The sequence below is a fragment of the Pongo pygmaeus genome, chromosome 15 (genome assembly GCF_028885625.2).
Source record: "Pongo pygmaeus isolate AG05252 chromosome 15, NHGRI_mPonPyg2-v2.0_pri, whole genome shotgun sequence".
In the NCBI taxonomy this organism is placed as follows: domain Eukaryota; kingdom Metazoa; phylum Chordata; class Mammalia; order Primates; family Hominidae; genus Pongo; species Pongo pygmaeus.
The window spans coordinates 29,709,718-29,733,801 of record NC_072388.2 but is presented as its reverse complement, the minus strand read 5'-3'; the positions used below and the strand labels follow the sequence as shown (position 1 = coordinate 29,733,801).

The 24,084-nt window shown below is 39.3% G+C and overlaps 1 protein-coding gene and 1 long non-coding RNA gene across 13 annotated transcripts in view; one reads left to right on the top strand and one right to left on the bottom strand.

Moving 5' to 3' along the window:
• Positions 1-24,084, top strand: part of HEATR5A (HEAT repeat containing 5A) — a 170,739-nt gene that overhangs the window by 11,366 nt on the left and 135,289 nt on the right. For 8 of the 12 annotated variants that reach the window (XM_063651512.1, XM_063651509.1, XM_063651513.1 and 5 more), the window contains exon 1: positions 23,611-23,816. The gene's annotated coding sequence lies outside the window, so the exon portion shown is untranslated. Of the gene's footprint in view, positions 1-418; positions 561-23,603; positions 23,817-24,084 lie in introns of those variants that run through there. The other 4 variants (XM_063651510.1, XM_063651511.1, XM_054448308.2 and 1 more) reach the window with 2 other exon arrangements.
• On the bottom strand, positions 142-23,270 carry LOC129012553 (uncharacterized). Its single transcript, XR_010123689.1, has 3 exons — positions 23,213-23,270; positions 22,219-22,339; positions 142-331 (listed from the first exon to the last, which is right to left on the bottom strand). It is a non-coding gene; the product is annotated as an uncharacterized LOC129012553 (long non-coding RNA).

The window sequence follows — 24,084 nt, the reverse complement described above, 5'->3', positions numbered from 1 at the left end:
CTATTTTGAACCATTTTGATTTTATGTCTAGGTGAAATGCTGACTCATAGCCCTTGATTGCTGTTTTAGAGTTCAGGCAATCCTCTTTGAAAAATGTGCTTGAGGTACTTGGGGAGAAGAACAATTTCAAGTACATGAAGGGTTATTAAGCAGAAGGTGATAGGCATCTTTGCTTAATTTCCAGAGAGGCTACAACAAGGGAAAAGGCAAATGAAGTCGTGGATATGAAAATAACTATACCTTAGCTTTCTGTAGCTCTTCTGGCCCAAGGTGCTCAAAGAATCTTCGATAGATATTTTATCTTCACAGGATATGTATGATAAGGATAGCACTGTGGAAAGTAAGACAATGCTTAAGGAATTTCCCCAAGGTCACACAAGAGGGAGGACTAATTTCTATTTTCTTGACTTTCTTGTAGTGACAGTTGTTAAAAATTGAAATTGGCCTGGGCGCGGTGGCTCACGCCTGCAATCCCAGCACTTTGGGAGGCAGAGGCAGGCGGATCACGAGGTCAGGAGATCGAGACCATCCTGGAGATCGAGACCATCCTGGCTAACACGGTGAAACCCCGTCTCTACTAAAAATACAAAAAATTAGCCAGGTTTGGTGGCAGGCGCCTGTAGTCCCAGCTACCTGGGAGGCCGAGGCAGGAGAATCACTTGAACCCAGGAGGCGGAGGTTGCAGTGAGCCGAGATCGCGCCACTGCACTCCAGCCTGGGCGAGAGAGCAAGACTCCGTCTCAAAAAAAAAAAAAAAAAAAAAAAAAAATTTGAAATTGATCTTGATAAAGACCTAGCATCTCTTAATGTGCATCACTTGAGAAAGAATAGCCAATAAATTGGTTTATTTTCTAAATTAGGAGCAGGCAGGGTTGCGCCTAATTTAGGTGCTTTCTGCCTCTGTTTTCCTAAGATTAAAGAATGTTTCAAATAGAATATCTAAATACAGGTACTATTTTATCTGCCAATTTAGAAACCTCTGGATTCAATTGTAGAAAATACTATTATTTTCCATTGTGTATAAGACACAATGGATATGGTTGTAATAGCTTGAGTACCTTCATATAAAGCAAAATCAAACATACTTTTACCATTCTTTCATGAGTTCAAGTCATAAAAGAAGGTACACCATTTATGAATAGTATCTGTACTAATGATGATTTCTTGACTCCATAATGAAAGAACTAAATTTATCAGATATCAATATCAATACTATAAAATCCTTCATGCCACTTGTTTTAGAAAAGAACTCACATTGATGTTATGATAGAACAATGTCATGTCAGATTTTTACTATCTGTGATTAACATTGCAGAGGACCTAATTTGTTATATTATAGTTAAATATATAGCAAAAAAAAAAGATAATGAAATTCCAATGTCCTTAGAAGTGTCTTGCCTATTAATTTATTGAAATAAGACTAGTTTCTTAAAGGGAAGAACTACTAGAAAAGTAACATTTTCGTTTTGAAGCCATCCCTTGGTGATGACTTTAAACAGTTATTTTGATAGTTTCATAACTATTCTCCCTACCTCCTGTTTCTCCTATCCCTATTCCTTTTCTGCAGACCATCTCCAAGGTTATATTCCCAGAACATGTCTTTCTCTATGATATTCTACTTCTTAGAAACTTCTATAACTCCTCTTTATCAACTGGACAAAGTCTAATCTTCTGAGGTTGGGATCAGCATTCTCTATACGCCTTAAGAGTGAATGAAATCACTCAAGGAGATCTGTAGAAGACTAAAATCACAATCTTAAGAAATAACATGTAAAGAAATGGCAAAGTATGAGAGGCCAGAGGAGATGATAGAGATTTCAGAGAGTCAGAGAACCAGAAAAGCGCATTGTTTTTTTTGTTTGTTTTTAATTTTTTAAATTACACTTTAAGTTCTAGGGTACATGTGCACAACGTGCAGGTTTGTTACATATGTATACATGTGCCATATTGGTGTGCTGCACCCATTAACTCGTCATTTACATTAGGTATATCTCCTAATGCTATCCCTCACCCCTCCCCCCACCCCATGACAGGCCCCGGTGTGTGATGTTCCCCACCCTGTGTCCATGTGTTCTCATTGTTCAATTCCCACCTATGAGTGAGAACATGTGGTGTTTGGTTTTCTGTCCTTGCAATAGTTTGCTCAGAATGATGGTTTCCAGCTTCATCCATGTCCCTACAAAGGACACGAACTCATCCTTTTTTATGGCTGCATAGTATTCCATGGTGTATATGTGCCACATTTTCTTAATCCAGTCTGTCATTGATGGACATTTGGGTTGGTTCCAAGTCTTTGCTATTGTGAATAGTGCCGCAATAAATATACGTGTGCATACGTCTTTATAGCAGTATGATTTATAATCCTTTGGGTATATACCCAGTAATGGGATGGCTGGGTCAAATGGTATTTCTAGTTCTAGATCCTTGAGGAATCGCCACACTGTCTTCCACAATGGTTGAACTAGTTTACAGTCCCACCAACAGTGTAAAAGTGTTCCTATTTCTCCACATCTTCTCCAGCACCTGTTGTTTCCTGACTTTTTAATGATCGCCATTCTAACTGCTGTGAGATGGTATCTCATTGTGGTTTTGATTTGCATTTCTCTGATGGCCAGTGATGATGAGCATTTTTTCATGTGTCTGTTGGCTGCATAAATGTCTTGTTTTGAGAAGTGTCTGTTCATATCCTACTTTTTTCACCTACTTTTTGATGGGGTTGTTTGATTTTTTCTTGTAAATTTGTTTAAGTTCTTTGTAGATTGTGGATATTAGTCTGAAAAGCACATTGTTAAACAAATTCACTAAAGATGTAAACAGTGACAAAGTCAGTGCCAAATAACAAAGAAAAATTGGATGCAATTGAATGTTTTCACAGCATACGGGGAATTGGCATATTTGCAATAGTTAATAGTAGAGTTTCTTAATGATTTGTCCTGTGGTGGAGTGTCTCAAAGTGTGTCTTTGTACTGGAATCACCTGTTAAGATGCAGTTTTCTGGGACCATCCCAAACATACTAAATTAGAATCTCAGGAGTTAAAATCTGTCTAGTCACCAGTCTCCCCCCAAGATGATTCTTATGTACACTGGAATCCCAGAACCACTGTTACCCAGAATGAAGCCCAGGCTTCTAAGGCTGGTATCATGGTTTATAATCTGGCTCTAGCTCAACTTTCTAACCTTTTCTCCCACTACTCCCAGTATAGCCCTATTTATATTTTTCTTAGATCATGCCCTGACCTAACTTGCCCTTTTCTGTACTCTAAATCCATCATTACTCAGTCTCTTCTGACCCCATAGTAATTTCTTCTGCCTCTACCACCTTTGGCATTATGATTGTGCCACTCTTGATACTTGTGATGTATTTTATAAGATTAAGTACTTTGGCTTTAATTTTTTATATTAATATGTCGACTGCAAGAGAATAAGTAATATTGGGCATAGACAGTATAATGGTAGGCAGACATAGTATAGCGTGTTAGTGTACATAGTACAGTGTGTTTACACTGTATTATATCTGCCTACCATTATACTGTCTAAGCCCTGTCTCTACTAAAAATACAAAAATTAGCCGGGCTTGGTGGCAGACGTCTATAATCCCAGCTACTCGGGAGGCTGAGGCAGGACAATCACTTGAACCTGGGAGGCAGAGGTTGCAGTGAGCCGAGATGGCACTACTGCACTCCAGCCTGGGCGACAGAGCAATACTCTGTCTCAAAATAAGAAAAAAACCAAACAAACCTATATTTGAGTCTTTTCATAAAGCAAACTTTTTATGATGCAAAAATATCTTTATTTTGTTTACAAATATGAATTTTGATGAAACAAGCTTTATTAAAACCCTTCTATATTTAATCACAAAATAAAGCAGTTCTGTGGGATACATCACAAATAGCCAACTTTAAGATAAATATGACCCTACTTCTTTTTACTGGACTTTTCCATGTGAATGAATTCTTCACACTGGGTTAGTCAGCATTTTTCTCTTAAGAAGCTTAATAAAATTTGACCTATTACATCAGCCTTTTATCTGAATGTGAAAAGAAGAATTTATGTGGAGAATGCACCACACCCTGTATAACAGTATCTGAGAACCATTAGCTATTATTGCCATAAACATTTGAGGTTGGGAAAGTAATTGTGGGCTTTTTTTTTTTTTAAGGGACGGTATGGAGTGTTTTTAGAAAATGGCTGATCATACTAGCAAAAATGTAACCCTTGGCTCCAACTTTGAGAGACTGTTTACTTCAACCTTGTACTAAGGTAGATAGGCTAAGGCACACTTTCTATTCCTGGCATTCTTCTGATTTCCTTAGCAGCCCCAAGGTATGTCTATGAGCAAACATGATCATCTTTTAAGTTTAGTTTGCTCAATGCCTGCATTATTTTTTCTTCTGATTACATTCTGAAAGTCCTTGGGGCTTTTCTTTCTTTTTTTTTTTTTTCTTTTGAGACACAGTTTCACTGTCGCCCAGGCTGGAGTGATCTTGGTGCGATCTTGGCTTACTGCAACCTCTGCCTCTGGGGTTCAAGCGATTCTCCTGCCTAAGCCTCCCAAGTAGCTGGGATTACAGGTGACTACCACCATGCCTGGCTAATTTGGGTTTTTTTGCTTTTTGTTTTTTTGAGACAGAGTCTCGCTCTGTTGCCTAGGCTGGAGTGCAATGGTGTGATCTCGGCTCACTGCAACCTCCGCCTCCCACGTTCAAGTGATTCTCCTGCCTTAGCCTCCTGAGTAGCTGGGATTGCAGGCACGGGCCACCATGCCTGGCTAATTTTTGTATTTTTTTAGTAGAGATGGGGTTTCACCATTTTGGACAGGCTGGTCTCAAACTCCTGACCTCGTGATCTGCCCACCTTGGCCTCCCAAAGTGCTGGGATTACAGGTATGTGCCACTGCGCCTGGCCTAATTTTGTATTTTTTTTGTAGACACGGGGTTTCTTTTTTTTTTTTTATTGCTATACTTTAAGTTCTAGGGTACATGTGCACAACATGCAGGTTTGTTACATATGTATACATGTGCCATGTTGGTGTGCTGCACCCATTAACTTGTCATTTACATTAGGTATATCTCCTAATGCTATCCCTTCCCCTCCCCACACCCCACGACAGGCCCCGGTATGTGATGTTCCCCATCCTGAGACATGGGGTTTCACCATGTTGACCAGGCTGGTCTCAAACTCCGGACCTCAAGTGATCCACCCACCTCAGCCTCAAAAGTGTTGGGATTACACGCGTGAGCCACCCCACCCAGCCACAGGGCTTTTACTTCTTTTCATTATATACATATTTGCCTTTTAAAACCCAGATGTTGAAAATCTAACATTTGCTTAATACTGCATAATGGATACTTGCTTTCCACTTAAATGTTGTAGTCTTTATAATCTGCGGGTCAGCAGTGTAGCTAGGGGCTGTGTGAAACGTTTAAGATATGATCACTAGCCCCAAGGAATTTACCATCTAATAGGGGACACATTAGCCACAAAAATGCACTAGGTAGTATGTGGTCTCTGATGTCTGGACAATGCTATCAGTGAATTTTATTAATAAAATAGCTGCAGAAAGAGAAGACACTTTTGGCTAGGGTAGTAAATCTTCATTAAAAAATGCATTGCTGGCCAGATGTGGTAATCCCAGCACTTTGGGAGGCCGAGGCAGGAGGATCACTTGAGCCCAGGAGTTCAAGACCAGCCTGGGCAATACAGTGAGACCTTGTCTCAACAAAACAAACAAAAAACTGTATCTTTTATTTTTCTGTGTGTGAGTTTATGATCTTTGTTTTCTTTATTTCTTATAAAATAAGCAAGAGATATTAACATCAATCATTATAAAGAGCAATCAGAAAAGCCACAAGGTTTAGACTGGGAGAGAAGATAGTCACAGTTCCCGTGAGATTTACACCACATTAAATAGACTTTGATGAGATTGTGTTTTAGTCTTGGATATATCCAAAACTGGATCTTTTAAATTAGAAGGAATTGGTTAGACTTTAATTAGACGAACTGAAAAAATGTTTAGGTTTGTGTTCATTTGAACCAGTTTCTTTTAATTCAACTAGTTTGTGAGTTGTTCATCAAAATAACCACATTCTTGTATCTCTTGAGTTTTCATTTGGTTTTTAAAGGCTGAACCAAAAAGCTTCAGGGTTTTCACACAGCCTTTTGCCATTTCATAGCTCCATGTTTCCTTGGTGATTCTAGTGTTCATAGTCTGCCAGGTCCACTTGGAGCTGTTTCCACTCTGCATTCCTCTTCCATTGTTGGTAATATCCTTTTTTTCCTTCTTATTTCTGTAAAGAAAGTGACTTATTTTCTCAGGGTTCTGAGTTGGCAGAAGTTACTGCAAGTATTAAATCTCCGTTCAATAGTAAAAGAGAAATATCTGATAATCTTTAAGCAATGATTAAATTTTGTGTCTTCAATCACGTTGGTGTTAGATTGCTTTTTTTTCCTTTATAAATCTGGGCTGAATTTTTGTTTCAAGATGTTTTCAGAATATTCTTTAAAATGTTACTCAGTATGCTTGCTATCATCTCATAAATAATATTGAGTGCCCATATGCTTCAACAAGGTTTTTTAAAAAAAATCCCTTTCCCCCTAGTGGTGATATAAATTTGCTATTTCCTAGACTTTTCTGAAAATTTTATCAGCATGTTCTATTTTACTGAGGTCTTATGACCAGAAAGTGTTTATCACTATATGGCCCATAGATTTGTGTTTATCCTAAAATATGTATGGGATTATCATGATACCATATTAATTCCCATATTTTCCCCTTATATTTTAATTTAGAAACAGGAAAGAGAAATTTTGCAAGCATTTCAATACTGAACCACTGCTACTCAGTTTGATAAATATTTGCAATTATTACCAGATTTAATGAGTGAGTTACTTGCTACCTTGTATGTGTAAAGCACTGGTAGGCATTATAATCAAACAGGTAAGTATATTGCGCAGTGACCATCATTAAGAAGCTTACAACAGTGATTTACACAATAATCAATGGAAAAAAATTTGGACTTTAGCTCCCTCACACTCAGAATTAAAAAGGCATAGTTTCTTCAACAAGAATTTATTTAGAGTCTACTTGTATACCAAGTATACAAGTAGATATAAAAACAAGAGATACAAAGATAAAACATATTTCCCTCCTTTTGGGCCTCATATCAGTATATTTCAGGAGACAGAGATTAAGGCAAGGGATATAGATTTGGGAGTTAGCTGCACATATGGTAGTTAAAGTCACCAAAGTTAACTATGGTGCTTCCTCAAAATACTAATAGAACTACTATATGATCCAGCAATTTCACTTCTGGGTATATAAACAAAAGAATTGAAAGCACGGTCTCAGATATTTGCATACCCATGTTCATTGCAGCACTAATCACAATAGCTAAGACATGGAAGCAATACAAGTGCCCATCAAAGGGTGAATGGATAAACAAAATGTGGTATACACATACAATGGAATATTATTCAGACTTGAAAAGGAAACCCTGTTGCATATTACAACATGGATGAGCCTTGAGGACATTATGCTAAGTGAAATAAGCCAGTCACAAAAAGACAAACACTGTATAATTTCACTTATAGGAGATATCTAAAGTAGTCAAATTTATAGAAATAGAAAGTAGAATGATGGTTACCAGGGCCTGGAGGGAGGGGAAAACGGGTTGTTGTTGTTGTTGTTGTTTAAGGGGTATAGAGTTTTCAGTTTTGCAAGATGAAAAGTTCTGGAGATCTGTTTCACAATGTCAATATACTTACCACTACTGAACTGTACCCTTAGAAAAAAAAAAAAGTCACCAAAATGGATGACATTGCCCAGAAAGAGTGTGTAGAAAAGATATCAACTAAGAAACAATAAGAAACTAAATATTTAACAAAGAGGTAGATTAAGAGATAACATCAGCCAGGTATGGTGGTTCATGCCTGTAATTCCAGCACTTTGGGAGGCTGAGGCAGGAAGATCACTTGAGGCCAGGAGTTTGAGACCAGCCTGGACAACATACCAAGACCCTGTCTCTACAAAAAAATTTTAAACATAAAAACAAACAACAAAAGAAAGATAATATCGAGAGGCTGAAGAGGGGTGGAAAAAGAGGTAGGAGAAAAACTAGAAGAGAATGATGTAAAGAAAAACCTAGAATGATGTAAACAAAACAAAACAAAACAAAACAAAACTAGAAGAGAATCCAAGAGAAGGGAGAATTTGTATCCAAGTGGTTTGTGGTGAACAATGTCCAATCCTAGAACAATCCACTAGAGTAAGAAAGTACTATTTAAAAAAATAGGATTTACAATTAGGAGGTCACTATGGACATTAGTCAGTGCAGGACCCTTGGAATTATGTAAGCCAAATATCTTGAGAAATGAATGGGACTTTTATATAAAAATAGAAAAGTGTAGAAAATTCTTTCAGGAAGTTAGAGATGAAGGGAAGGAAATGGAAGACAGTAGTTTTGTAGGACAGCAGTATTAAGGGGATTTTTTTTAAGTCACAAAAAATTTTAGCATATTTTTAGAGCAAGAGGAAGTACATAGTGAAATTGAAGAAAGAAGAGACACAATAACTTATGGAGCAAAATCTCATATCAAAAGGAAAAATAGAGGGATGTTATTGGAAAACTTCGAGTATCCTCTCAGGTAGGAGGAAAGATGGCTGAGTTTACGGTGAGAGCTCTGATGGAGTTCAGACATTGTGCCATCTACTTTTGCTGTAAAACATAGGACTTGATTATCTTGGAGAGAGGATGATGGCATGAAGTACTGGCTTGAGGACAGTAGTGAATATTTGACATAGCTACTATAGGAAATGGGTAACCAAACCAACTAGCTGTGGTTAAATCATAATTAATGCTATAAAGTAGAAAGCACAGTTATGCAATTTTCTTGGCAGTCCAAGAGCAGATTGGAAAAAGCAGATGGTTGAGTTGATCCACATTCAGAGATTGGCAGAAGAGATGCAATGTATTAAGGTCATGGAGTAGAAGGAATTGTAAGTGCTAGTAAGAATGTAGCTGAAACAACTGATCTCATAAATCCAAACTGGCAAGGAAGGATAAAATCAGCAAGGAGCTAACAGACTAGATGAAGAGAATTCAAGAAGACTTGTGCTTTTAAGAAGTTGGGCCGGGCATGGTGGCTCATGCCTGTAATTTCAGCACTTTGGGAGGCCAAGGAGGGAGGGTCACTTGAACCCAGGAGTTCAAGACCAGCCTGGGCAACACAGGAAGACCCCATCTTTACAAAAAAATGAAAATAAATTAACTGGGTGTGGTGGCATGTGCCTGTGGTCCCAGGTACTTGGGAAGCTGAGGCAGGAGGATCACTTGGGCTCGGGAGATCAAGGCAGCAGTAAACCATGATCACGCCACTGCACTCCAGCCTGGGCAACAGAGTGAGACTCTTTCTCAAATAAATAAATTAAAGCTAATATGTTGTATGACTATGTCATTGGATAGTAGAAATATAAATACTGGTTACCTTACAGTAAAGGTAACCTGGGATGGTAAGACTCAGAACAGACTGAAATACCCATAATTCTGTGCCCAAATCTTTAATCACTGTGAGAGTGTGGTATGAAGGTCAGCAAATGGTAGAGCTGAGGATGGGAAGAAAGTGATGTTTCAAGAGGATGTGAACTTCAGTGGGGGAGTAGACGAGAGTAAGGGCCTGAAAACCCTAGTATAGAACCAGCAGAACATCATATTATGATTTCCTTAACAATCAAAGGATTCTTAAGGAAAGGCTAGGAGTATAGGAAAGTTTATTAGCAACAGAATGGTATTTTAGAAAATAACTTGGAATTACTAGGAGCAAGAACAAGCTGATTACGGGAAAAAGAAAAGAAAAAAGTGACTAGAGGAACTTATGAAGGAGACAGGGCATTGAGAAGTAACCAAAATTTTCAGGGAGATGAGAAATAGAAGGAATATGAATGGAATGATAATGCTAATTTTCAGCTAAATATTGTTTGGGAGAGACAAAGCACAGAAATTGAGAGATAGAAGGGATGTTAATACAACCAAAACACTAATTACAGCTGAAATGTTGTTTAAGAAAGATAAAGATAAATGAAACCACTAAATTTTGTCTTCATATTGTTTAGGGAGATGAAGCAAAATTGAGATGATCTGGAAGCTATATGTAACATTAGTATAGCCTCTCCTTTAAAGTTTGTGATTTCAGGTTTAAACATTTTGTTGTGGGGAAAACATTTGGGCATCTTCTTCAACCCCAGCATTCTCCAGTTATTTATCTTTAGGAACTGGAAGTACATTAAGTGCCAGATCTTGGATATTCATACATTCAGTTTTAGTTCATCCCATTGTCCTAGCTTGCTTATTTATGTATTAATATATTTTTTATTTTTATTATTTTTTAGTCAGCTTGCTAGGGAATATTTATTTATTTTTAATGTACACTTCCCATGTCATAAAATGCACCCCCTTTAAAGTGTGTAATTTAATGGCTTTTAGTATATAAACAAGATTGTACAATATTGTCTTATTGCACTATATTGCAAAAAGGTTGTACAAGGTTGTGCATACCACTAATTCCAGAACATTTTCATTATCTAAAAAAAAACCCTGTACCCATTAAAGTCACTCCTCATTTCCTCCCTACCTTCAGCCTCTGTCAACCATTAATCTACTTTTGGTCTCTATTGATTTGACTATCCTGGACATTTTATATAAATGGAATCATATAATACTTGTCTTTTTGTGTCTGACTTCTTTCACTTAGCATATTTTCAAGGTTCATCTATGTTGTAGCATGTATCAGAATGTTATTCTTTTTTGTAACTGAACAATATTCCATTGTATGGCTATACCACATTTTGTTTATTCATCAGTCAATATAGGCATACCTTGGAGATACTGTGGACTCAGTTCCGGGCCATCAAAATAAAAGGAGTCACATAAATTTTTGGTTCCCTAGTGTATATAAAGGTTATGTTTATACTATACTGTAGTCTATTAAGTGTGCAATAGATTATGTCTAAAAAACAATGTACATACCTAAATTTTAAAATATCGCTAAAAAATGCTAATGATCATCTGAGCCTTCAGCAAGTTGTAATTCTTTTGCTGGTGGAGGGTCTTGTTGCCTTGATGTTGATGGCTGCTGACGGATCAAGGTAATAGTTGATGAAAGTTGGGGTGGCTGTGGCAATTTCTTAAAATAAGACAAAAATGGAGTATGCCATATCAATTGATTCTTCCTTTCATGAAAGATTTCTCTGCAGCATGTGATGCTGTTTGATGGCATTTTACCCACAGTAGAACTTCTTTCAAAACTGGAATCAATGATCTCAAACCCTGCCACTGCTTTATCAACCAGTTTATGTAATATTCCACATCCTTTGTTGTCATTTCAACAATGTTTTCAGCATCTTCAGAGAAGTAGATACCATCTCAGGAAACTACTTTCTTTGCTCATCCATAAGAAGCAACTCCTGGCCAGGTGCGGTGGCTCACGCCTGTAATCCCAGCATTTTGGGAGGCCAAGGCAGGTGGATGATGAGGTCAGGAGTTCGAGACCAGCCTGGCCAATATGGTGAAACCCCATCTCTACTAAAAATACAAAAATTAGCCAGGCGTGGTGGCGCGTGCCTGTAGTCCCAGCTACTCTGAAGGCTGAGGCAGGAGAATCGCTTGAACCCAGGAGGCAGAGGTTGCAGTGAGCCGAGATTGTGCCACTGCACTCCAGCCTGGGCAACAGAGGGAAACTCTGTTAAAAAAAAAAAAAAAAAAAGAAGCAACTCCTTATTTGTATTTGTTCAAGTTTATCATGATATTGCAGCAACTCAGTTCCATCTTTAGGTTCCACCTCTAATTCTCCTTCTTTTGCTATTTTCACCACATGTGCAGTTACTTCCTCCACTGAAGTCTTGAATCCCTCCACGTCATCCATGAGAGCTGGAATCAATCTCTTCCAAACATCTCCATCAGAGCTGTTGGGTGATGAGGTGCATTGTCAATGAGCAGTAATACTTTGAAAGGAATCTTTCACTTTGAGCAGTAGATCTCAACAGTGGGCTTAAAATATTCAGTAAACCATGCTATAAACAGACATGCTGTCTTGTAGGTTTTGTTTTGTTCCATTTATAAAGCACAGGCAGAGTAGATTGAGCATAATTCTTAAGGGCCCTAGAATTTTTGGAATGGTCAATGAGCATTGGCTTTAACTTAAAGTCACTGGCCACATTAGCCATTAACAAGAGAGTCAGCTTGTCCTCTGAAGTTTTAAAGTGAGGCATTGAGTTCTCCTCTCTATCTATGAATAGCCTAGATGGCATCTTCTTCCAGTAGAAGGCTGTTGTGTCCACATTGAAAGTCTGTTGTTTCGTGTAGCCACCTTCATCAATAATCTTAGCTAGGTCTTCTGGATAACTTGCTGCAGCTTCCATCAGCGCTTGCTGCTTCACCTTGCACTTTTGTGTTTTGGTGATGGTTTCTTTCCTTAAACTTCAAAAGCAAACCTCTGCTATCTTCCTACTTTTCTTCTGCAGCTTCTTATCTGTCTCAAACTTCATGGAATTGGAGAGAATTAGGGCCTTGTTTTGGATTAAGGGAATGTTGTGGCTGGTTTGCTCTTTTATCCAGACCACTAAAACTTTCTCCATATCAGCAATAACATTGTTTTGCTTTCTTTTCTTTTCTTTTTTTTCCTTTGAGACAGGGTCTCACTTTGTCACCCAGGCAGGAGTACAGTGGTATGATCACAGCTCACTGTATCCTCGATTTCCCAGGCTGAAGTGGTGATGCTCCCACCTCAGCCTCCTGAATAGCTGGGACTGCAGGCATGAAACACTACACCTAATTTTTTTTTTTTTTTTTTTTTTGTATTTTTTGTAGAGACAGGGTCTTGTCATGTTAACCAGGCTGGTCTCAAACGCCTAGGCTCAAGCAATCTGCCTACTACCGTATCCCAAAGTGTTAGGATTATAGGCATGAGCCACTGCACCCGGCCTCTTTTGCTTTTTTTTTTTTTTAGACGGCGTCTCACTCTGTCACCAGGCTGGAGTGCAGTGGCGCGATCTCAGCTCACTGCAACCTCCGCCTCCTGATTTCGGGTGATTCTCCTGCCTCAGCCTTCCGAGTAGCTGGGACTACAGGCACATGCCACCACACTCAGCTAATTTCTGTATTTTTAGTAGAGATGGGGTTTCACCATGTTGGCCAGGATGGTCTCAATCTCTTGACCTCAGTATCTGCCCACCTTGGCCTCCCAAAGTGCTGGGATTTCTTATAGTTTGTGTGTTCACTGGAATAGCACTTTTATTTTCCTTCAATAACTTTTCCTTTACATTTCATAGCTTGGCTGTTTGGCCCAGGAGGCCTAGCTTTCAGCCTGTGTTGGCTTTTGATATGTCTTCCTCACTAAATTTATTTCTAGTTTTTGGTTTAAAGTGAGAGATATGTGACTCATCCTTTTACTTGAACACTTACAGTCCATTGCAAGGTTATTAATTGGCCTCATTTCAATATTGTGTGTCTCAGGGAACAGTGAAGCACAAGGAGAGGGAGAGAGATGTGGGAATGGCTGGTTGGTGGAGCAGTCAGAACACACACAACATTTATTGAGTTTGCCATCTTCTGTGGGCACAGTTTGTGATGCTCCAAAACAATTATGATAGTAACATCAAAGATTAGTGATAACAGATCACCATAACTGATAATAATGGAAATGTCTGAAATATTGTAAGAATGACCAAAATGTGACACAGAGACACAAAGTGAGCATATGCTGTTGGGAAAGTGGTGCCACTAGACTTGCTTGACACACAGAGTTGCCACAACCTTCAATTTGTAAAAAAAAAAAAAAAAAAAAAAAGTGAAGCACAATAAGGTGAAATGCAATAAAACAAGGTGTGCCTGCAGACATTTGCATCGTTTCCACTTTTTGGAGTAATTCTGCTATGAACATTCAAGGTCAAGTTTTTGTGTGGATATATGTTTTTAATTCTCTTGGGTATATACCTAGACATAGAATTGGTAGGTCATATAGTAACTCTATGTTTAACTCTTTGGGAAACTGCCAAAATGTTTTCCAAAACAGCTGCATCATTTTACACTTTTGCTAGTAGTATATGAGAGTTCCAGTTTCTGTACTTCCTCACCAACACCTATTTATTTTCCAGTTTTAAAAAATTATAGTCATCATAGTGGGTGTGAAGTGGTACCTCACAGTGGTTTTGCTATGCATTTGTTTCCTTAATGACTAACAAAGTTGAACATATTTTCATGTGCTTATTGGCCATTTGGTATATATTCTTTGGAGAGATGTTCATTCATATCTTCTGCCCATTTTTAAATTGGGTTTATTGTTGATTATAAGAGTTCTTTGGGGCTGGACGTGGTGGCTCACGCCTATAGTCCCAACACTTTGGGTGGCCAAGGCAGAAGGATCACTTGAGGCGAGGAGTTCGAGACCAGCCTGAGCAACATAGACCCCATTTCTACAAAAATAAAAATAAAAAAACTTAGCCAGGTGTAGTGGCATGTACCTGTAGTCCTAGCTATTCAGAAGGCTCAAGTGGGAGAATCCTTTGAGCCTAGGATTTTGAAGCTGTAGTGAGTTATGATTGTACCACTACACTATAGTCTGGGTGACAGAATGAGACCCTATCTCTTAAAAAGTAAATAAATAAATAGAGTTTTTTCAGGCTGGGTGTGGTGGCTCATGCCTGTAATCCCAGCACTTTGGGAGGCCGAGGAGGGTGGATCACTTGAGGTCAGGAGTTTTAGACCAGCCCGGCCAACATGGTGAAACCCCGTCTCTACTAAAAATACAAAAATTAGCCGGGTGTGGTGGTGGGCGCCTGAAATCCCAGCTACTCGGGAGGCTGAGGCAGGAGAATGGTTTGAACCCAAGAGGCAGAGGCTGTAGTGGGCCAACATCCTGCCACTGCACTCCAGCCTGGGTGACAGAGCAACACTGTCTCAAAAAAAAAAAAGAGTTCTGCTCTATAGTCTAGGTACTAGACTCATCTAATAAATGATTTGAAAATATTTTGTTGTTTTATGAGTTATCTTTTAATTTTTTTGATAATGTCCTTTGAATTACAAAGGTTTTGAATTTTGATGAAGTCTTGATTTATCAACTTTTTTCTTTAGTTGCTTGTGTTTTAGGTGTTATATCTAAGAACCCAGCAGCGTGTTTAATAGCTGTCTTCTTGCTCTAAGAACTGTCCCCACGGACACTAAATTATATGGATACCCTCCTAATAAATCTCTAATTCCAGCTCAAGGAAGCAAGGATAGGCAATTGGAGGCCCCTGGCTAGGTGGATGAGTAAATCCTGACTTATTTTATCCTTACCTCAGCATGGCGAGTGCCATCATTTAGCTTCTCCCTAAAGGAAATCTGCCAGCAATTTTAGTTGCCATTTTGTATACTTACTCAACAAGTTTACGTTGAGCACTTACTCTGTGTCAAGTACCTTTCTAAAGGAGGAAAAATTGCATCAGCAAATTACAAAGAGAAAACTTTAAAAAATGCTTTGCCCTTTTTCTTTTTGTAAAAAAGGCAGTATAACAACTACAAATATTGAAAAGAAAAAAGAGCTCCTAATCTCATGATTCAAATACAATTATTTCATTTTTATTTATTCTCTTATAATTGTTGTTCATAACCATACACATATTTTAATATAGTTCAATTAGCATAAAGGAATTTAATATTTTGCTTTTCAAAAACTTAATATTTTATCATATATTTAAGAAAATGTCTTTCTTGATTTTGGCCTCAGACAATATAAGGGAAAGAGAGCAAACAACAGGAGAAAATGTGTAAGTCAATAAAATATTATTAAGATAAGCAAGTATGGTTTATAAGTGGATTTGTGCTCTGGTCTGTGAATGCTTGTAGGCTGGCAAATTGAATTCAAGAGTATATAATTCCATTCCATATTATTAACATTTTTCTTTTTCTTCCTGATCTATGACTCTGGCTCCACTGATTACCTTAACCATATTACATGGGTAATTTAATTTCTAGCTATTGTTCATACTGGTCAGTTAAATGTTTGCATCTAGATAAGGTTTTTCCCTTTAAGTTTGTAGCTAAACAAGAAGTTTGATATATGACTAATTTTTATTAGAATTTGCTTCGAGAATCATATGTCCCAAAGAAGATAATAATAGATCTATATACATAAACATAGTAACTGATGATAATTTCTATAGGTATTTTTATAATATGTATATAGTTTTTCCTTATATATAAAATAATTCCACAAGAATACTATTTATCAACTATGTAGAGCCAGCTTGCTGGGTAAATTCAATTTCTTGAATTAGACAAATAATCTTTTTTTTTTTTCTTGAGACAGACTCTCGTTCTGTCACCCAGGCTGGAGTGCAGTGGTGTGATCTCGGCTCACTGCAACCTCTGCCTCCCAGGTTCAAGCAGTTCTCCTGCCTCAGACTCCCGAGTAGCTGGGACTATAGGTGCACACCACCACGCCCGGCTAATTTTTGTATTTTTAGTAGAGACGGGGTTTCACCATGTTGGCCAGGCTGGTCTTGAACTCCTGAGCTCGTGATCCACCCACCTCGGCCTCCCAAAGTGTTGGGATTACAGGCGTGAGCCACCACGCCCGGCCGACAAATAATCTTAAATTATGAATCTTATTACAAATTATTTGGGTCTTAATGTTGTCTTGTGTGATTACTATTCCAACATTTAACTTTGAAGAAGATGATCATCCTTCATTAGTTTTCATATCAAATATATATCCAACTGGTGAATAGGATTTCTGTGGGGGGCCTTATATGCTACTCCTAAAGAATGAAGCATCCCTGAATAAAAGCACTAACTTACTTTCTTCAGTTACCTGTCAGCATGTAAAACAGTTGACTTTCCTAAAGACCTTGTGGCAGAAGTTGAGGGTTTGTATAATAGTTAATTAACATGGCCCTCCTCCTCAGTCCTAGCTCTGGCTTGACCTATCCCATTCTCCAAGTTTTGGCTCATTTTTAGAACTCAGCTGGAAGGTCATTAACTTTTGCTTCTTCACCTTGATAGATTAACTTTGTGATTAATTTGGCTTATGATAGTGTTTCCTGTGGTTCCCATCAGGGACTTTCTGGCAGGCAAACATAGATGAGCAGACCAAGGACTTTCTTTTAATTCCTTTTAGCCCGACTTTTATTGATTCCCCACAAACACCACCTTCCCACTTCTTAAAGTCTGCTACGGATTCCATTATCCAGAACCTGCTGTCCCTGGCCACTGCAGGTGTGTTGCTGCCTGATCCTCCCCCTCTCCACTGGAACCTTCCTGTCCTGGTGCTCACCCCTTCAGGGTCACATCCTTCCTGCCTTTCAAGGTGAAAACTATATTAAAGCAATAGCCAGAGGCGATCTCCAGGGTCTTCTCTCCCACCCCAGGTTACAGCATCTTAACACTGACTTCCTGAAGTCTCTTTCCCTTTTTTATGAAAACCAGAAGAATGATTTTCATAAAATCAGAGGATAAATAAGACAAACAACAACAACAAAAAGATAAAATCAGAGGATAACCCCTAAGAGACCCCCTAATATAACATGTTCATTTTCCATAGGAGAAAAGCACAGTCCAAAGAGGTTAAGTGGCTTTCTTATAAAATATTACAGCAAGTTTGGAACAAAACCATAAAGCTTATGCACACATATAAAGCACTGTATTTCTTCATCTGATCAGAGAATGAGGATTTGGGAGGGGCCTTAGGAGTCCTTGTTAGGTATGAACACAACTGCAGTCATTTCTAGTGTCAAGCATTACCAAACACATAGTTTCAGATCTACCTTTGTTCAGTATTCCTGCTTAGAAGCACCAGCCCTGAGTTTAACAGCTTCTTTCTAGGTTAAATGCCTTGCTCTTACTTGCCATCATAGGTCAAGATCTGCTACTCTGTTTTTAAGCACTTCTTGAACTGAATATTTATAGTGGTAGTTTGCTACTGGGGGAAATCCTATCCATTGCCAAAAGTTCTCATTAGAAATTTAGTGCTAAAAGCTGTCACAGATTACAGCAAGCTCAGCAGTATATTGACAAATAATGCTTGATAGACTACAAAGTGGAAAGCTGTATCACAAAGGGCTAGCAGATCTTTTGTTAGAGTAGGGTATCGGTGTCATCTCAGGCTTCAGATCACATTGAAATCAACAGAGTGGAAGCTGTGCCTACCCATGAATTTTGTGACATGAGCTTGCCACATGTGAAGCCTAGTCTCCTCAGTGGTTCCATCAAAATTGAGCAACCTGGCATGACTGGAGTAGATCACTAATAACAAACTTCCAAAGCTGCATTTTCCAAAGTCTGATCCCAGGAACATTCGTTCTAAAAGTTATTGATATGCATTCCTTTTTTAAAAAAAAAGATATTATATTCCAAATAAGTCTGTGAAACATTGCATCAAATGCAGCCCACTAATATACATAACAACTCTCTAAGAAATGGCTATAATATATTAATATGTAGTGCTTCTCAGACTTATTTAAGAATGCTTTTTTTTTTTTTGAGATGGAATCTCGCTCTGTCGCCCAGGCTGGAGTGCAGTGGCGTGATCTCTGCTCACTGCAAGCTCTGCCTCCTAGGTTCACACCATTCTCCTGCCTCAGCCTCCCGCCACCACACCCAGCTAATTTTTTTGTATTTTTAGTACAGACGGGGTTTCACCATGTTAGCCAGGATGATCTCGATCTCCTGACCTCGTGATCCGCCCGCCTCAGCCTCCCAAAGTGCTGGGATTACAGGCGTGAGCCACTGTGCCCGGCCAAGAATGCCTTTTTAAAGGAACTCCTATTAACCTCTTGAGGTGTACAATCAAGAGGAGGACCCTAGAGTTCCATGGGTACACTAGAATTGCATTGTTGGAGTAATACTGTTCTAATATCATTGAATTTTACAATTTCAGAAATAGAAGTAATCTTAAAGGTAATCTATCATTTTCAGTTTCCCAAATGTATGCTAGTTGGAACCAAAAATCATTGAATTGGTTATATTTGAACAATAAATTATAGCAGGATATCACATATCAAGTTAAATAGCTAACCACTGGCTTACTTCATTATTTTTACATATACCATTAAATACCAACTGTCATACTTCTAAAAATGTTTCATTTATTGGTGGGAAAATTTTTCTGTTATACAAAGCCTAGAAAATGCAGTATAATGCTTTATAGTGGTGAGTATAAAATAAGTAGGCAGTATATCAAATTCTCCATTCTTTCATCAAATATCTGAAGAGCACCTTCTGTATGTAATATATAACATGCTAGTTATATATTATATCTCAAATCCTTAGAACACCTCAGGGAAGGAGATAGTATTCTCATTTTACAAGTGAGGAAATTGAGCTTCTGAGATATAAAGTGATTTTCCCTAGGTCGTGCCTACTAAGTTGTGTAATTAGAATTTGAACACAAGTCACCAATTCCAAAGCGATGTTCTTTCTGCTACCTATAATACAGCTTCTTTATTGTGACTCAAAATTTCCATTTAAAATTAAACAAAGTATAATCAAAGTATAATGGTAGTTGAACAGTGGGACACATTTCTATTTGGTTAAGATGATAACACTGGTGTTTGTTTCAGAGCGCTGTCAGTTGTTAGCACCAGGTGGAAAAATTCGGATTCTACATCTCTAGCTCTGACTCCTCGTCTCTAGCTCTGACCCCTCTTCTCTAGCTCTGACCCCTTGTCTAAGCTGTAGTCCCTCATTTCCCCTTGGATGTCTTACTGTCACCTCAAATGTGAAATGTTTAAAATTAAACTCATTATTTTCCCCTCCAAATTCCACCTTCTAATTTCATTCTCTTAGTCACTTAGCTTAAAGTCTGGAGCCATCTTTGAATCTTTTGTAAAACTATTAGTTGGACTCAATGATACATAATATCCCTTCCAATTCTGAAATTCTAATGTTGTTATTCTCATACTGCGTACTCAGGCAAAATGAATTTCTTTCTCTGCTTTGAGCCTGCTAAAAGGTCCAGAGTTTTTTCAATATCTAATAGCGTATATTCTACTCATCCATCCTTACGTGTCCTCCAAAGCCCATTTTAAATGTCATCTCTTTAAACCCTTCATGAGCCTCCCAGCTGTACTTCATAGTAATTGCTCTCTCCTTCAGGATCCTATAATAGTTTTGCTCCTTTTTTAGGGTACTTTACAATACCCTGTATACATGTACACAATATATATCTCGCATATTATTCTTTACATATACATATACACACTGTATATATACACACTATATATATACATGATATACACACTATATATATGATACATGTTTTAGGTACTATAAGTAATATATATAACAAATATATATGGTATATAACATATAGTGTGTATATATATAGGGTTTTATAAAAATTAATATATAATGAATATATGAGATATATAACTAATCCATATATTGTATGAATGTATGTGTATATAGGGTGCTGTAAAGAATATATAACTATTAGTTTTATATATATGATTATATATAGTGTGTGTCTAATCTATATAAAGTTATATAATTATTAGTTATATATATGATTATATATAGTGTGTGTCTAATCTATATAAAGTGAGATAAGGGGGATGCTTGGCAAGGGATGTTTGGGTCTGTCGTTGAGCATTGTCGGCAGGGTTTATGGGCTAGGCATGATCACAGGGTGTGGGAGTGATGGTAAGGAAAGAAAGATGAGAGGGGGGCTTGAGATGGCTAATTTGGGGCTTTCAGAACCTCAGTGGGGTAAGGGCAGTATCCTCCAAAGGAATAGATGGCAGCTGTGGATGATTGCTCACACATAGCAGGGTTGTTCAAATAAGTAAATATCTCAAGGATAATGGGAGCCAGGCTTCTCTCTGTAGGAGAAAGTAGTTATAAATGTGGAAGGGCAAAAACTAGAATGAACTGTATGATGCTGGATTGGAGGTTTTACTGTGAACACATGATTTTAATATATATTGTTAGACAAAGAAATATAGCTGTAAATGTGTGTGTAAGGATACATATAAAGATGTGCTGTATATGTGTATGAATGTATAAATATTCCCTAACTGCATCCACTGAGACAGGCTGGGCTATGGATATCTCAATAGCAGTGAGCATACCTAGTGCTAAATACCATTCTCCACTGTAAGGAATCAGGGCTCCTGAATAAATGATTACATCCAAGGCTGGAGCAGGATGAGTATGAAACATCTAATTGCCCTAGTAAATAGGGGAGTGCTGAAAGAATGATGGGGATGTGTCAAAAGGCCACAGAATGGTAACCTGTTAATGTTGAATCTGGATTATGTGTATACGGTATGTAAAGCTCTTTTAATTATTCTGTATTTAAAAAATATTTTACAATAAAATGTTTACAGAATCTAAGGCCGGGGCCAGGCGCAGTGGCTCACGCCTGTAATCTCAGCATTTTGGGAGGCCGAGGCGGGCTGATAATGAGGTCAGGAGTTTGAGACCAGCCTGACCAACATGGTGAAACCCCGTCTGTACTAAAAATACAAAAATTTGCCAGGCATGGTGGCACACGCCTGTAATTCCAGCTACTCAGGAGCTGAGGCTAGTGAATTGCTTGAACCCGGGAGGCGGAGGTTGCAGTGAGCCGAGATCACGCCATTGCACTCCAGCCTGGGTGACAGAGCAAGACTCCATCTCAAAAAAAAAAAAAAAAAAAAAAAGAGAGAATTTAAGGCTGGGTACAGTGGGTCACACCTGTAATCCCAGCACTTTGGGAGGCAGAGGCGGGTGGATCGCTTGGGCCCAGGAGTTCAAGACCAGCCTGGGCAAAATGGTGAAACCCTGTCTCTACAAAAACAAAAACAAACAAAATTAGCCAGGCACAGTGGCACACCCATTGTCCCTGCTACTTGAGTGGCTGAGGTGGGAGAATCACCTGAGCCTAGGAGGTTGAGCCCGCAGTGAGCTGTGATCAGACTACTGCACTCCAGCCTGGGTGACAGAGTGAGACCTTGTCCTCTTGTCTCAAAAAAAAATTACACACACACACACACACACACAACACAGAAGCTAGAATGAATATGAGACCTTGTCTTCTCGTCTTAAAAAAAAATTGCACACACACACACACACACACATCACAGAAGATAGAATGAATGGGGCCCCTACCCACCAAACTTGGGATAATTGAGCATCAAAATAAATAATGATAGAGACAGAATATTGGCTGGTGTGGTGGTGTGCATGCCTGTAGTCTCAGCTACTTACTTGGGAGGCTGAGGCAGAAGGATCACATGAGCCCAGAAGTTCAAGGCTGCAGTGTGCACCATGATTGCATTATCGACCTGTGAATGGCCACTGCACTCCAGCCTGGGCAACAAAGGAGGCCCTGTCTCAAGGAAAAAAAAAAAAAAAAAAAGAGAGAAGAAAGAGAGAAAGAAACAGACTATAAGTCGTTTAACAAAATAGAAACCTCTGGATCCATATTAATTAATATAAATACATTAATTGAAGATTTGATGAGAAACAAGATATTTACAAATATCTTGAAAGGAGAGTTTCAGAGTCTCCATCACAAAATACTTATTGATTTACAAAGGGGGGGAAAAAAAGTAAACACACTGGAGAAGCCTAACAGACATCACCTTATTAAAGTAAACATCTGTAATGAGAGAAGTTAAAATCGTGCCACCTGATAGGGTGCCATGAGAAGAAAGCAGCAACACTTCTGGAGTCCTGTCATACCTAGCTGAATGTAATCATGAGTAAATATCAGACAGACCCCAAATGAAGTCCATTCTACAAAAATAACTGGCCAGGAATCTTTAACAGCATCAAGAATATGAAAGGCAAGGCAAGACTGAGAGTTCCAGTTTGAAGAATAGGAAAGATACATGATAAGTAAATACAATACTTGATTCTGAACGGAATCTTTTACCATAAACAATATTATTGGGACAACTGGTAAAACGCTGAGTTACGTAAATGTTTTGATTTTGATGGTTATATTGTGATTATGTAGAAGGTGCTTAGGGACAATGTGGCATGGTGTCAGCAATTTAAATCTCAATTCAGGGAAAAAAAGTTCTTTGTACTATACTTGCAACGTTTTTGTAAGCTGGAGATTGATTCAAAATGAAACTTGAAAAATGACATTTAAAACGCTAAGTGTAGTGGGAAAACGCACATGACTCGAGGTAAGAGGCTGTTAGTCTCAGTTCTGCCACTGACTTACTATGTGACCTTGAGCAAGTCACTTTACCTCAGTCCTCAGTCAAGGCTCTCTAGGGTCCCTTCCACGTCTAACATCTACCCCCACAGCACTGGCCCAGCCTGAATTTCTCCAGGCCCTTTAGATGTCCCAGAGCTGCACCCAGACTCTGGCTTGCGATAAAAACAGACAAAAATAGTTGCGGCCGGAATTTCCGGACTGAAAAACCGCTGTCCTAATCCTAACTTGGGCCGCAGTTTCCATCGCTCTTTCGACGGTGAAGCAGTCACGCCTGCCAGAGTGGGCGCTCGATGGCTCGGCGGCCAGCTGGTGGGGCCTTGGACTAGCGGCGCGGCACAGGGCGCGCTCCCAATCGCTAGCTCCCGCCGTGCTCGCCGCTGCGAGCTTTCCGGCCACGCCCCGCGCGCGCCCCGCCCACCTCACTGCCTCGCTGTCGCCGCCGCCGGCAATTCCAGATTCTGCTAGGGTTAGCAGAGCAGCTGGTAGCGTTGCCGGACCGGGACACGGGCTCAGCTGAGGAGGACCCCCAAAAGCAGGCAGTCGGGGATCCGGGGAGCGGGGACACCTCCGGGCGCGAGGGGGCTGTGTCTGGGCTGCCTGTTGGCTGGGAAGGAGGACGCACCGGGGCCGCAATGTGAGTTGAGCGCTCGGGGATCCCGAGGGTGGTCGCGGCAGCGATGTGATCGCGAAAGAAGCCGGTGGGAGAACCGGTCGAGGGGCTAGGTGTCTTGACCCTAAGGGCTGGTGTCCGCCGAGGAGAGGCTGACTGGGGCACGGGGTTGGCTGATGAACAGCGCGGTCCGTTCTTCCTCCTGGGCTACGGGAAAGTCTGGCTTCACCTGTGCACAACAGGTAGGCGTGGACTCTGCCCGCCAGCGGGAGCCGGGGTCACCGGGCGTGTG